This window comes from Heptranchias perlo, unplaced genomic scaffold (genome assembly GCF_035084215.1).
Source record: "Heptranchias perlo isolate sHepPer1 unplaced genomic scaffold, sHepPer1.hap1 HAP1_SCAFFOLD_402, whole genome shotgun sequence".
Classification (NCBI taxonomy): domain Eukaryota; kingdom Metazoa; phylum Chordata; class Chondrichthyes; order Hexanchiformes; family Hexanchidae; genus Heptranchias; species Heptranchias perlo.
The window spans coordinates 93,216-106,907 of NW_027139414.1; the positions used below are offsets into that span (position 1 = coordinate 93,216).

Below are 13,692 nucleotides of genomic sequence, written 5' to 3' on the forward strand. Positions count from 1 at the left end.
CCAATATTCCCTGCTGTCTGTCCTGAATTAATCCATTTTATCCCTACACTGTGTTATTTCCTCCAATAATCCCTGCTGTCTGTCCTGAATTAATCCATTTTATCCCGATGCTGTGTTATTTCCTCCAATATTCCCTGCTGTCTGTCCTGAATTAATCCATTTTATCCCTACGCTGTGTTATTTCCTCCAATATTCCCTGCTGTCTGTCCTGAATTAATCCATTTTATCCCTACGCTGTGTTATTTCCTCCAATATTCCCTGCTGTCTGTCCTGAATTAATCCATTTTATCCCTACACTGTGTTATTTCCTCCAATAATCCCTGCTGTCTGTCCTGAATTAATCCATTTTATCCCTACACTGTGTTATTTCCTCCAATAATCCCTGCTGTCTGTCCTGAATTAATCCATTTTATCCCTACGCTGTGTTATTTCCTCCAATATTCCCTGCTGTCTGTCCTGAATTAATCCATTTTATCCCTACACTGTGTTATTTCCTCCAATAATCCCTGCTGTCTGTCCTGAATTAATCCATTTTATCCCCACACTGTGTTATTTCCTCCAATAATCCCTGTTTGTCCTGAATTAATCCATTTTATCCCTGCACTGTGTTATTTCCTCCAATAATCCCTGCTGTCTGTCCTGAATTAATCCATTTTATCCCGACACTGTGTTATTTCCTCCAATAATCCCTGCTGTCTGTCCTGAATTAATCCATTTTATCCCTACACTGTGTTATTTCCTCCAATAATCCCTGTTTGTCCTGAATTAATCCAGTTTATCCCTACACTGTGTTATTTCCTCCAATAATCCCTGCTGTCTGTCCTGAATTAATCCATTTTATCCCTACACTGTGTTAATCCCTCCAATAATCCCTGCTGTCTGTCGTGAATTAATCCATTTTATCCCTACACTGTGTTATTCCCTCCAATAATCCCTGCTGTCTGTCCTGAATTAATGCATTTTATCCCTACACTGTGTTATTTCCTCCAATATTCCCTGCTGTCTGTCCTGAATTAATCCATTTTATCCCTACACTGTGTTATTTCCTCCAATAATCCCTGCTGTCTGTCCTGAATTAATCCATTTTATCCCTACACTGTGTTATTTCCTCCAATAATCCCTGCTGTCTGTCCTGAATTAATCCATTTTATCCCTACACTGTGTTATTTCCTCCAATAATCCCTGCTGTCTGTCCTGAATTACCCATTTTATCCCTACACTGTGTTATTTCCTCCAATAATCCCTGCTGTCTGTCCTGAATTAATCCATTTTATCCCTACACTGTGTTATTTCCTCCAATAATCCCTGCTGTCTGTCCTGAATTAATCCATTTTATCCCTACACTGTGTTATTTCCTCCAATATTCCCTGCTGTCTGTCCTGAAGTAATCCATTTTATCCCTACACTGTGTTATTTCCTCCAATATTCCCTGCTGTCTGTCCTGAATTAATCCATTTTATCCCTACAATGTGTTATTTCCTCCAATAATCCCTGCTGTCTGTCCTGAATTAATCCATTTTATCCCTACACTGTGTTATTTCCTCCAATATTCCCTGCTGTCTGTCCTGAATTCATCCATTTTATCCCTACACTGTGTTATTTCCTCCAATAATCCCTGCTGTCTGTCCTGAATTAATCCATTTTATCCCTACACTGTGTTATTTCCTCCAATAATCCCTGCTGTCTGTCCTGAATTAATCCATTTTATCCCTAAACTGTGTTATTTCCTCCAATATTCCCTGCTGTCTGTCCTGAATTAATCCATTTTATCACTACACTGTGTTATTTCCTCCAATATTCCCTGCTGTCTGTCCTGAATTAATCCATTTTATCCCTACACTGTGTTATTTCCTCCAATATTCCCTGCTGTCTGTCCTGAATTAATCCATTTTATCCCTACACTGTGTTATTTCCTCCAATAATCCCTGCTGTCTGTCCTGAATTAATCCATTTTATCCCTACACTGTGTTATTTCCTCCAATAATCCCTGCTGTCTGTCCTGAATTAATCCATTTTATCCCTACACTCTGTTATTTCCTCCAATAATCCCTGCTGTCTGTCCTGAATTAATCCATTTTATCCCTACACTCTGTTATTTCCTCCAATAATCCCTGCTGTCTGTCCTGAATTAATCCATTTTATCCCTACACTGTGTTATTTCCTCCAATATTCCCTGCTGTCTGTCCTGAATTAATCCATTTTATCCCTACACTGTGTTATTTCCTTCAATATTCCCTGCTGTCTGTCCTGAATTAATCCATTTTATCCCTACACTCTGTTATTTCCTCCAATAATCCCTGCTGTCTGTCCTGAATTGATCCATTTTATCCCTACACTGTGTTATTTCCTCCAATAATCCCTGCTGTCTGTCCTGAATTAATCCATTTTATCCCTACACTCTGTTATTTCCTCCAATAATCCCTGCTGTCTGTCCTGAATTAATCCATTTTATCCCCACACTGTGTTATTCCCTCCAATAATCCCTGCTGTCTGTCCTGAATTAATCCATTTTATCCCTACACTCTGTTATTTCCTCCAATATTCCCTGCTGTCTGTCCTGAATTAATCCATTTTATCCCTACACTGTGTTATTCCCTCCAATAATCCCTGCTGTCTGTCCTGAATTAATCCATTTTATCCCTACACTGTGTTATTCCCTCCAATAATCCCTGCTGTCTGTCCTGAATTAATCCATTTTATCCCTACACTGTGTTATTCCCTCCAATAATCCCTGCTGTCTGTCCTGAATTAATCCATTTTATCCCTACACTGTGTTATTCCCTCCAATAATCCCTGCTGTCTGTCCTGAATTAATCCATTTTATCCCTACACTGTGTTATTCCCTCCAATATTCCCTGCTGTCTGTCCTGAATTATCCATTTTATCCCTACACTGTGTTATTCCCTCCAATATTCCCTGCTGTCTGTCCTGAATTAATCCATTTTATCCCTACACTGTGTTATTCCCTCCAATAATCCCTGCTGTCTGTCCTGAATTAATCCATTTTATCCCTGCACTGTGTTATTCCCTCCAATAATCCCTGCTATCTGTCCTGAATTAATCCATTTTATCCCTACACTGTGTTATTCCCTCCAATATTCCCTGATGTCTGTCCTGAATTAATCCATTTTATCCCTGCACTGTGTTATTCCCTCCAATATTCCCTGCTGTCTGTCCTGAATTAATCCATTTTATCCCTGCACTGTGTTATTCCCTCCAATAATCCCTGCTGTCTGTCCTGAATTAAACCATTTTATCCCTGCACTGTGTTATTCCCTCCAATATTCCCTGCTGTCTGTCCTGAATTAATCCATTTTATCCCTACACTGTGTTATTCCCTCCAATATTCCCTGCTGTCTGTCCTGAATTAATCCATTTTATCCCTGCACTGTGTTATTCCCTCCAATAATCCCTGCTGTCTGTCCTGAATTAATCCATTTTATCCCTGCACTGTGTTATTCCCTCCAATATTCCCTGCTGTCTGTCCTGAATTAATCCATTTTATCCCTACACTGTGTTATTTCCTCCAATATTCCCTGCTGTCTGTCCTGAATTAATCCATTTTATCCCTACACTGTGTTATTCCCTCCAATATTCCCTGCTGTCTGTCCTGAATTAATCCATTTTATCCCTACACTGTGTTATTTCCTCCAATATTCCCTGCTGTCTGTCCTGAATTAATCCATTTTATCCCTACACTGTGTTATTCCCTCCTATATTCCCTGCTGTCTGTCCTGAATTAATCCATTTTATCCCTACACTGTGTTATTTCCTCCAATATTCCCTGCTGTCTGTCCTGAATTAATCCATTTTATCCCTACACTGTGTTATTCCCTCCAATATTCCCTGCTGTCTGTCCTGAATTAATCCATTTTATCCCTACACTGTGTTATTCCCTCCAATAATCACAGGTGTCTGTCCTGAATTAATCCATTTTATCCCTACACTGTGTTATTTCCTCCAATATTCCCTGCTGTCTGTCCTGAATTAATCCATTTTATCCCTACACTGTGTTATTTCCTCCAATATTCCCTGCTGTCTGTCCTGAATTAATCCATTATATCCCTACACTGTGTTATTTCCTCCAATATTCCCTGCTGTCTGTCCTGAATTAATCCATTTTATCCCTACACTGTGTTATTTCCTCCAATATTCCCTGCTGTCTGTCCTGAATTAATCCATTTTATCCCTACACTGTGTTATTCCCTCCAATATTCCCTGCTGTCTGTCCTGAATTAATCCATTTTATCCCTACACTGTGTTATTCCCTCCAATAATCCCTGCTGTCTGTCCTGAATTAATCCATTTTATCCCTACACTGTGTTATTCCCTCCAATATTCCCTGCTGTCTGTCCTGAATTAATCCATTTTATCCCTACACTGTGTTATTCCCTCCAATATTCCCTGCTGTCTGTCCTGAATTAATCCATTTTATCCCTACACTGTGTTATTCCCTCCAATATTCCCTGCTGTCTGTCCTGAAATAATCCATTTTATCCCTACACTGTGTTATTCCCTCCAATATTCCCTGCTGTCTGTCCTGAATTAATCCATTTTATCCCTACACTGTGTTATTCCCTCCAATATTCCCTGCTGTCTGCCCTGAATTAATCCATTTTATCCCTACACTGTGTTATTCCCTCCAATAATCCCTGCTGTCTGTCCTGAATTAATCCATTTTATCCCTACACTGTGTTATTCCCTCCAATATTCCCTGCTGTCTGTCCTGAATTAATCCATTTTATCCCTACACTGTGTTATTCCCTCCAATAATCCCTGCTGTCTGTCCTGAATTAATCCATTTTATCCCTACACTGTGCTATTCCCTCCAATATTCCCTGCTGTCTGTCCTGAATTAATCCATTTTATCCCTACACTGTGTTATTCCCTCCAATAATCCCTGCTGTCTGTCCTGAATTAATCCATTTTATCCCTACACTGTGCTATTCCCTCCAATATTCCCTGCTGTCTGTCCTGAATTAATCCATTTTATCCCTACACTGTGTTATTCCCTCCAATAATCCCTGCTGTCTGTCCTGAATTAATCCATTTTATCCCTACACTGTGTTATTCCCTCCAATATTCCCTGCTGTCTGTCCTGAATTAATCCATTTTATTCCTGCACTGTGTTATTTCCTCCAATATTCCCTGCTGTCTGTCCTGAATTAATCCATTTTATCCCTACACTGTGTTATTTCCTCCAATATTCCCTGCTGTCTGTCCTGAATTATCCATTTTATCCCTACACTGTGTTATTCCCTCCAATATTCCCTGCTGTCTGTCCTGAATTAATCCATTTTATCCCTACACTGTGTTATTCCCTCCAATATTCCCTGCTGTCTGTCCTGAATTAATCCATTTTATCCCTACACTGTGTTATTCCCTCCAATATTCCCTGCTGTCTGTCCTGAATTAATCCATTTTATCCCTACACTGTGTTATTCCCTCCAATAATCCCTGCTGTCTGTCCTGAATTAATCCATTTTATCCCTACACTGTGTTATTCCCTCCAATAATCCCTGCTGTCTGTCCTGAATTAATCCATTTTATCCCTACACTGTGTTATTTCCTCCAATAATCCCTGCTGTCTGTCCTGAATTAATCCATTTTATCCCTACACTGTGTTATTCCCTCCAATAATCCCTGCTGTCTGTCCTGAATTAATCCATTTTATCCCTACACTGTGTTATTTCCTCCAATATTCCCTGCTGTCTGTCCTGAATTAATCCATTTTATCCCTACACTGTGTTATTTCCTCCAATAATCCCTGCTGTCTGTCCTGAATTAATCCATTTTATCCCTACACTGTGTTATTTCCTCCAATAATCCCTGCTGTCTGTCCTGAATTAATCCATTTTATCCCTACACTGTGTTATTTCCTCCAATAATCCCTGCTGTCTGTCCTGAATTAATCCATTTTATCCCTACACTGTGTTATTTCCTCCAATAATCCCTGCTGTCTGTCCTGAATTAATCCATTTTATCCCTACACTGTGTTATTTCCTCCAATATTCCCTGCTGTCTGTCCTGAATTAATCCATTTTATCCCTACACTGTGTTATTTCCTCCAATAATCCCTGCTGTCTGTCCTGAATTAATCCATTTTATCCCTAAACTGTGTTATTCCCTCCAATAATCCCTGCTGTCTGTCCTGAATTAATCCATTTTATCCCTACACTGTGTTATTCCCTCCAATATTCCCTGCTGTCTGTCCTGAATTAATCCATTTTATCCCTACACTGTGTTATTCCCTCCAATAATCCCTGCTGTCTGTCCTGAATTAATCCATTTTATCCCTACACTGTGTTATTCCCTCCAATAATCCCTGCTGTCTGTCCTGAATTAATCCATTTTATCCCTACACTGTGTTATTCCCTCCAATATTCCCTGCTGTCTGTCCTGAATTAATCCATTTTATCCCTACACTGTGTTATTCCCTCCAATATTCCCTGCTGTCTGTCCTGAATTAATCCATTTTATCCCGACACTGTGTTATTCCCTCCAATATTCCCTGCTGTCTGTCCTGAATTAATCCATTTTATCCCTACACTGTGTTATTTCCTCCAATATTCCCTGCTGTCTGTCCTGAATTAATCCATTTTATCCCTACACTGTGTTATTCCCTCCAATAATCCCTGCTGTCTGTCCTGAATTCATCCATTTTATCCCTACACTGTGTTATTCCCTCCAATATTCCCTGCTGTCTGTCCTGAATTAATCCATTTTATCCCGACACTGTGTTATTCCCTCCAATATTCCCTGCTGTCTGTCCTGAATTAATCCATTTTATCCCTACACTGTGTTATTTCCTCCAATATTCCCTGCTGTCTGTCCTGAATTAATCCATTTTATCCCTACACTGTGTTATTCCCTCCAATAATCCCTGCTGTCTGTCCTGAATTAATCCATTTTATCCCTACACTGTGTTATTTCCTCCAATATTCCCTGCTGTCTGTCCTGAATTAATCCATTTTATCCCTACACTGTGTTATTCCCTCCAATATTCCCTGCTGTCTGTCCTGAATTAATCCATTTTATCCCTACACTGTGTTATTCCCTCCAATATTCCCTGCTGTCTGTCCTGAATTAATCCATTTTATCCCTACACTGTGTTATTCCCTCCAATATTCCCTGCTGTCTGTCCTGAATTAATCCATTTTATCCCTACACTGTGTTATTCCCTCCAATATTCCCTCCTCTTTGTCCTTTATTAAAGTCCAGTTTTTCCCTCGAGTTTGACATCAATCAGGTTTAAAATTGATGCAGAGTTTCAGCCAATGAGGGAGATCCGGGCTCAGCCCCGCCCACTCGGTGCCGCAAGTCCCGCCCCTCACCCACTCCCATTGGTTGGAGGACCAACCGCCCGCTCGGTCCTCCAGACCCTCCCCGCTCTTCCTATTGGTCCGGAGCTCCCGTCAATCACCCGGGCAGTGTGAGCTGAGCATGCGCGGCGGGCGGGGAGTGAGGCCGAGATCGTGTCGGCAACAGGTGAGAGATGGGCGGGGGGAGCGGGTTAATAAACCCCGGGGGAGGGGGCGGGGGCTTCACAAACCCCGAGTGCGGCCCCGGGCCCGAATATCAAACAGTGAACATTCTCCTCTCTCTCTCTACACTCCGGGGGCTCCGGTTTAGATCAGACCCGAAACTCAACACACGGCCCGCGGCCTCCGAGCATGCGCAGTGTCAGCGTCAAACCTCGTGACTCATCGAATCAGGGAGCGTCTGTAAATGAAGGAGAAATGGTGATCGGTCAGGGAGCGTCTGTAAATGAAGGAGAAATGGTGATCGGTCAGGGAGTGTCTGTAAATGAAGGAGAAATGGTGATCGGTCAGGGAGCGTCTGTAAATGAATTAGAAATGTTGTTCGGTCAGGGAGCGTCTGTAAATGAAGGAGAAATGGTGATCTCTGTATCTTCAGTCATCCAGGGAGCTCGAGCTTTGGATGCTGTTCCTTTCCTCCTCGTTGGAATCTGTCTACTCTGTACCCAAACCAACTCCTCCTTGAAGGCCTCCCATTGTTCAATTACTGTTCTGCCTGACAATTTTTGATTCCAATCCACACGGACAAGATCCCTTTTTAACTCATGAAATTCGCCCTCATCCAGTTCAGAATTTTCACATTTGACTGTCCCCTGTCCTTTTCCATAACTGTTCTGAACCGAATGAGATTATGATCACTGCTGCCCCAATGAAACATGCTCCACCTGCCCCACTTCATTCTCCACACCGAGCCCACTGCTGTACTCACATTCACTCTCTCACACTGTCTCTCTCACTGTCTCTCTCTCTCACTGTCTCTCTCTCTCACTGTCTCTCTCTCTCACTGTCTCTCTCTCACACTGTCTCTCTCTCACACTCTCTCTCTCTCACACTCTCTCTCTCTCACACTCTCTCTCTCTCACACTCTCTCTCTCACAGTCACTCTCTCACACTCACTCTCTCACCCTTTCAATCACGGTTTAGGGCCACTGAAAGATGATGCGATGGGTTTGGATTTCAGCACAGGGAGGAGGGAGAGTGTGTGGGACAGGGGAGTTTCAGCTTTGAGTAATGAGAGAGGAAATAATGTTCCATAGAAAGTAGAGTTATCTGATCTGAATTTCTATCCTGTACTTACAGTGATAACTTTTTTCAACTCCTTTAACAGGGGAGGATTTACAGAGGGAAACTCAAACCAAAGATCACGTCAAGATCTGACAGAGTCACTCGATTCATCAGGACCTGAATATCATCGGCCTTTGAATGTGGAAGGAGAAATGTTTGTCTGTTCTATCCGTGGGAGAAGATTTCAAACATCAGTGTGAGTGGAAAAGCACCGAGACACACACACCCGAGTGAGAGTGTTCCAGTGCACTGACTGTGGAAAGAGCTTTAACCAGTTACACAGCCTGAAAAAACATCACACCATTCACAGCGGGGAGAAACCGTACACGTGTTCTGTGTGTGGACGAGGCTTCAACTGATCGTCCAACCTGGAGAGACACAAGGACACCCAGACCATGGAGAAACAGTGGAAATGTGGGGACTGTGGGAAGGGATTCAATTACCCTTCAGAGCTGGATACTCATCGACGCCGTCACACTGGGGAGAGGCCGTTCACCTGCTCCGTGTGTGGGAAGGGATTCACTCAGTCATCTAACCTGCTGACACACCAGCGAGTTCACACTGATGAGAGACCTTTTAAATGTTCTGACTGTGAGAAGAGCTTTAAAAGCAAAATTGAACTGCTGAAACACCAACGCACTCACATTGGGGAGAGGCCGTTCACCTGCTCCGTGTGTGGGAAGGGATTCACTCGGTCATCACACTTTCTGTCACACCAGCGAGTTCACACTGGGAAGAGGCCGTTCACTTGCTCAGTGTGTGGGAAGGGATTCGGTCATTCATCCACCTTGCTGACACACCAGCGAGTTCACAATGGGGAGAGGCCGTTCTCCTGCTCCATGTGTGGGAAGGGATGCACTCAGTCATCCAACCTGCTGACACACCAGCGAGTTCACACTGATGAGAGACCTTTTAAATGTTCTGACTGTGAGAAGAGCTTTAAAAGCAAAATTGAACTGCTGAAACACCAACGCACTCACACTGGGGAGAGGCCGTTCACCTGCTCCGTGTGTGGGAAAGGATTCGCTCATTCATCGGCCCTGCTGACACACCAGCGACTTCACACTGATGAGAGACCTTTTAAATGTTCTGACTGTGAGAAGAGGTATAAAAGCAAATTTAATCTGCTGACACACCAACGCACCCACACTGGGGAGGGGCCGTTCTCCTGCTCAGTGTGTGGGAAGGGATTCACTTGGTCATCCACCCTGCTGAAACACCAGCGAGTTCACACTGAGAGACCTTCAAATATTCTGACTGTGGGAAGAGATTTAAAATCAGAAACGAACTGCTGAGACATTGACGCACTCACACTGGGGAGAGACTTTTCACCTGCTCCGTGTGTGGGAAGAGATTCACTCGATCATCCCACCTTCTGAAACATTAACTTGTTCACACTATTGAGTGACCTTTTCATGCAGTGACTGTGAGAAGAGCTTAAAAGCAGAAATGAACTGCTGACACATCAACGCATGCCCATTGGTTGAGAGACTGTTCACCTGCTCCGTGTGTGGGAAGGGATTCACTCAGTCATCACACGTGCTGAGACACCAGCGAGTTCACGAAATGAGCAGGTCCAACGAGCCGGTCTGTAACACAGGCCAATGACTCAGTGCAGCTCGTTACCCAGTCACTGGGCTCCGTTATAGCCTCTCCTGTCAGTAACACACAAAGAGAAATTGTAAATCTGAAACAGAAAGAGATAATGTATAACACTTCATATCAACCACCAGTTTTTCCCTCTTTCCGGCTTTTAAAACAATCTGTTTCACAGTTTGTCAAACCCGAAACAGCCTCTGGGATTTGCTGATTGAGAATTTCAGTGGAAATTGGGACCGTCACTAAGTATCGGAACAAATATCCCCGCTGAGGTTTCGGGATTGTTACTGGTTTATTTATATCAGTGAGTGACCGATTTTAAACTAGGTGAGGGTCTAAACCTGAGGTAAGAGCCTGGGATGGACAAGAGATTCTTCAATGTATCAAGTTAAATTACACTGATTCCACCAACACTGGACATCACATCCCTCAAACATTGTTACCTGTTACTGTATAAAACTGGTGAGGGTGGAAATGAGAAATAACTGAGAAAAACTTCATTGTATCAAAGTTAATTCTGATCATTATTATTATACAAACATTCTACAGCCTATCCCTTAAAAAGGACCCAATATCAAACCAGTCCCCAGTCCTTGGGCCTGTGCCTATGTTGTGATTTGCACCCGCTTCTGACTGACTTGGTATCAGACGCACTCCCGTCAACAGTAAACGGATGGAGCCGGATCCATAAGAGAAAAATGAGGACCGACCTCCGCGGTTCTCCCAGAGTGCGGGAGGCGGAGTAACAGCAGCAGACAGGGAGATCTCTCTAAACCAGCCGCTGCCGCCGGAGAGAAGCGAGTCCCGTTCCGAGCCGTGTCTGTCAGGCGCCCGCTGACCCTCTCTTCACTGAAGGGGACCGATTCAGCACCAACTCACACACCCACCATTGGATCATTGAATCACCTTCAACACCTGAATTACATCACCACTTAATCCTCGATACACGAGGAAATACAAACCTTGTCCACACAACTTGCCCTCATAATTTAAACATTTTAGCCCCGGTATCATTCTGGTCTTTCTGCGCTGCACCTCCTGCAAGGCCAATATATCCTTCCTGAGGTCTGGTGCCCAGGACTGAATGCCGTGCTCTAAATGTGGCCTTAGCAGAGTTTATAGAATTCTAACATAACTTCCACCCTTTTGAATTCCAGTTCCCTTGAGATAAAGGCCGACATTCCATTAGCCATTTTAATTATTTTTTGCACCTGTCTGCCAACTCTTCGTGATTTCCCGAAGTATCTCTGCTCACCCACAGTTCCTGGCTTCTCACCATTTTGAAAATACTCTGATTTATCTTGCTTCGGGCCAAAGTGGATGGCCTCACATTTCCCCAGATTGAAACTTTGAACAGTCTGGGGCTCTTTTGTATCGAAAAGAGAAGGCTGAGGGTGACCTGATACAGGACTTTAAGATTATGCAAGGGTTTGATCGGTCAGATGTAGATAAGGTGTTTGTACTTTTGGGAGTGGGGACGTCAGAACTTAGGGCCATGAATATAATAGTCATCAATAAATCCAATCTGGCATTCAAGAGAAACATATTTATCCAGAGAGGCGTTAGAATGTGCAGCTCTCTCCCACACGGAGTAGTTGAGGCGAATATCATGGATGCATTTACGGTGAAGTGAGATAAACACATGGAGGAGAAAGGAATATTCGGGTTTGCTCATCGAGTTAGATGAAGAGGGGTTGGAGGAGGCTCGTCTGCAGCATAAACACCAGCATAGTCTGGTTGGGCCGAATTGCCTGTTTCTGTGATGTACATTCGATGTAATTCTATGTAAGTTCCATCTGACACAGTTTTACCAACTCACTGAATCTTTCAATTTCCCTTTATAACTTTATGCTCCCATCTACACTACTCACTGTGCACCCTAACTTGGTGTCGTCGACAAACCTGGATATCCGGCTCTCTATTCCTTTATCTGCCTCATTTATACAGATCCCTGGGGGACACCACTAACCACATCCTATCAATTTGAGTACATACCCATTAACCCTACTCTCTGTCTCCTACCTCCAAACCAACTCCCTCCCCATGTCAATGGGTTGCTTTGAATTCCACATGTTCTCATTTCTGTTAACAGTCTCTGATGTTAAACCTTAACGAATCCCTCTGGAAGTCAATGTACACATAACCCCCATGGACACTCCATCATTTACCACGTTAGTTACATCTTCAAAAAGTTCAACTAGTTTCGTTAGACTTGACTTACACTTTACAAATCCATGCTGACTCTAATCAATTCATGTTTATCCAAGTGCTCAGTCATTCTTTCCCTAATAACAGATTCTGGTAACTTCCCCACAACAGACGTCAGACGAATCGGTCTATAATTTCCTGCTTTATCTCTCCTACCCTTCATATATAATGGAATGACATTTGAAATTTTTCAATCCATGGAACAATTCCTGAATCAAGAGAGTTTTGAACGATCATGACTAAAGCATGTACAATTTCCTCACCTATTCCCCTTAGTCCCCTGGGATGGTAAACATCAGGTCCTGGAGATTTGTCTATCTTTAGTCTAATTGTTTTCTCCAATACCATTATTTTACTGACACTGAATCCCCTTGATTTATTTTCAGTTTTCTTCGTGTCTCTGGTTTATTATCCTCATGCTTTTCTGTGAGGATTTAGCAAGTCTGCCATTTCCTGATTTTCAATTACAATATCACCTCCATCTGTCTTTAAGGGGCCCACATTACTCTTAGTCACCCTTCTTTCTCTTAATATACGTGTAAAAACCTTGAAAGTTGTCCTTAATTTCATTCACAAGTTTTTCTCGTTTTCTCTCTTTGCACCTTTTACGATTTTTTTTAGTTTCAGCACCACAATAAACAACACTTCACTGTGAAATTTGCTCAATTAGTTCTTCAGTGTCAGAGCGAGAATTGTCTATCCCTAATTTATTTAAAGTAACAAACAAACACAAGCACAAATATTCATTCGTCTATCAAAGCACTGATGGACACAGAAAGATAAACACAGCTTGAAACGCAGTCAGTATCGGGATTCACAGGGAAACGGGCAAGTGAAATAGACAAAGATCAAATAGTCTGAATCACCAACAGAATGTGACGTGTAGCTGATAGATATTAATGAGAGGAGGTGGGAAACGCTACCATGAATTGGTACCGTGGCTTAGTTGGTTAAAGCACCTGTCCAGTAAACAGGAGATCCTGTGTTCAACTCCCAGCGGTGCCTTTGTGTAATTCATGGTGTTTCGTGAATTTGAGAAGCACACAGTGCTGTGTTTTGTTCAGGATCCAACACGGAACTGATCAGGAGGTCTTTTCAAAAATGCCTTTTCATCATACAGACAGCCCTCTCATAGAATGTGTCCGTGACACGTTCTTGTTTCTGGGCTCGTTGAGGTCGGGGTATAATTCTTGATTCGATGTTTCATACCCTGGAGAAACCCTAATTTAGCCCTGGACTTTGGATCTTGATCTGCGGTTCAAAGTTTTGCGAAGAGGGAAAA

General features: G+C 42.8%; 1 non-coding gene across 1 annotated transcript; it reads left to right on the forward strand.

Moving 5' to 3' along the window:
* Positions 1–13,341: 13,341 nt before the first annotated feature.
* Positions 13,342–13,415, forward strand: trnat-agu (transfer RNA threonine (anticodon AGU)). Its single transcript has one exon. It is a non-coding gene; the product is annotated as a tRNA-Thr (tRNA).
* Positions 13,416–13,692: the final 277 nt, after the last annotated feature.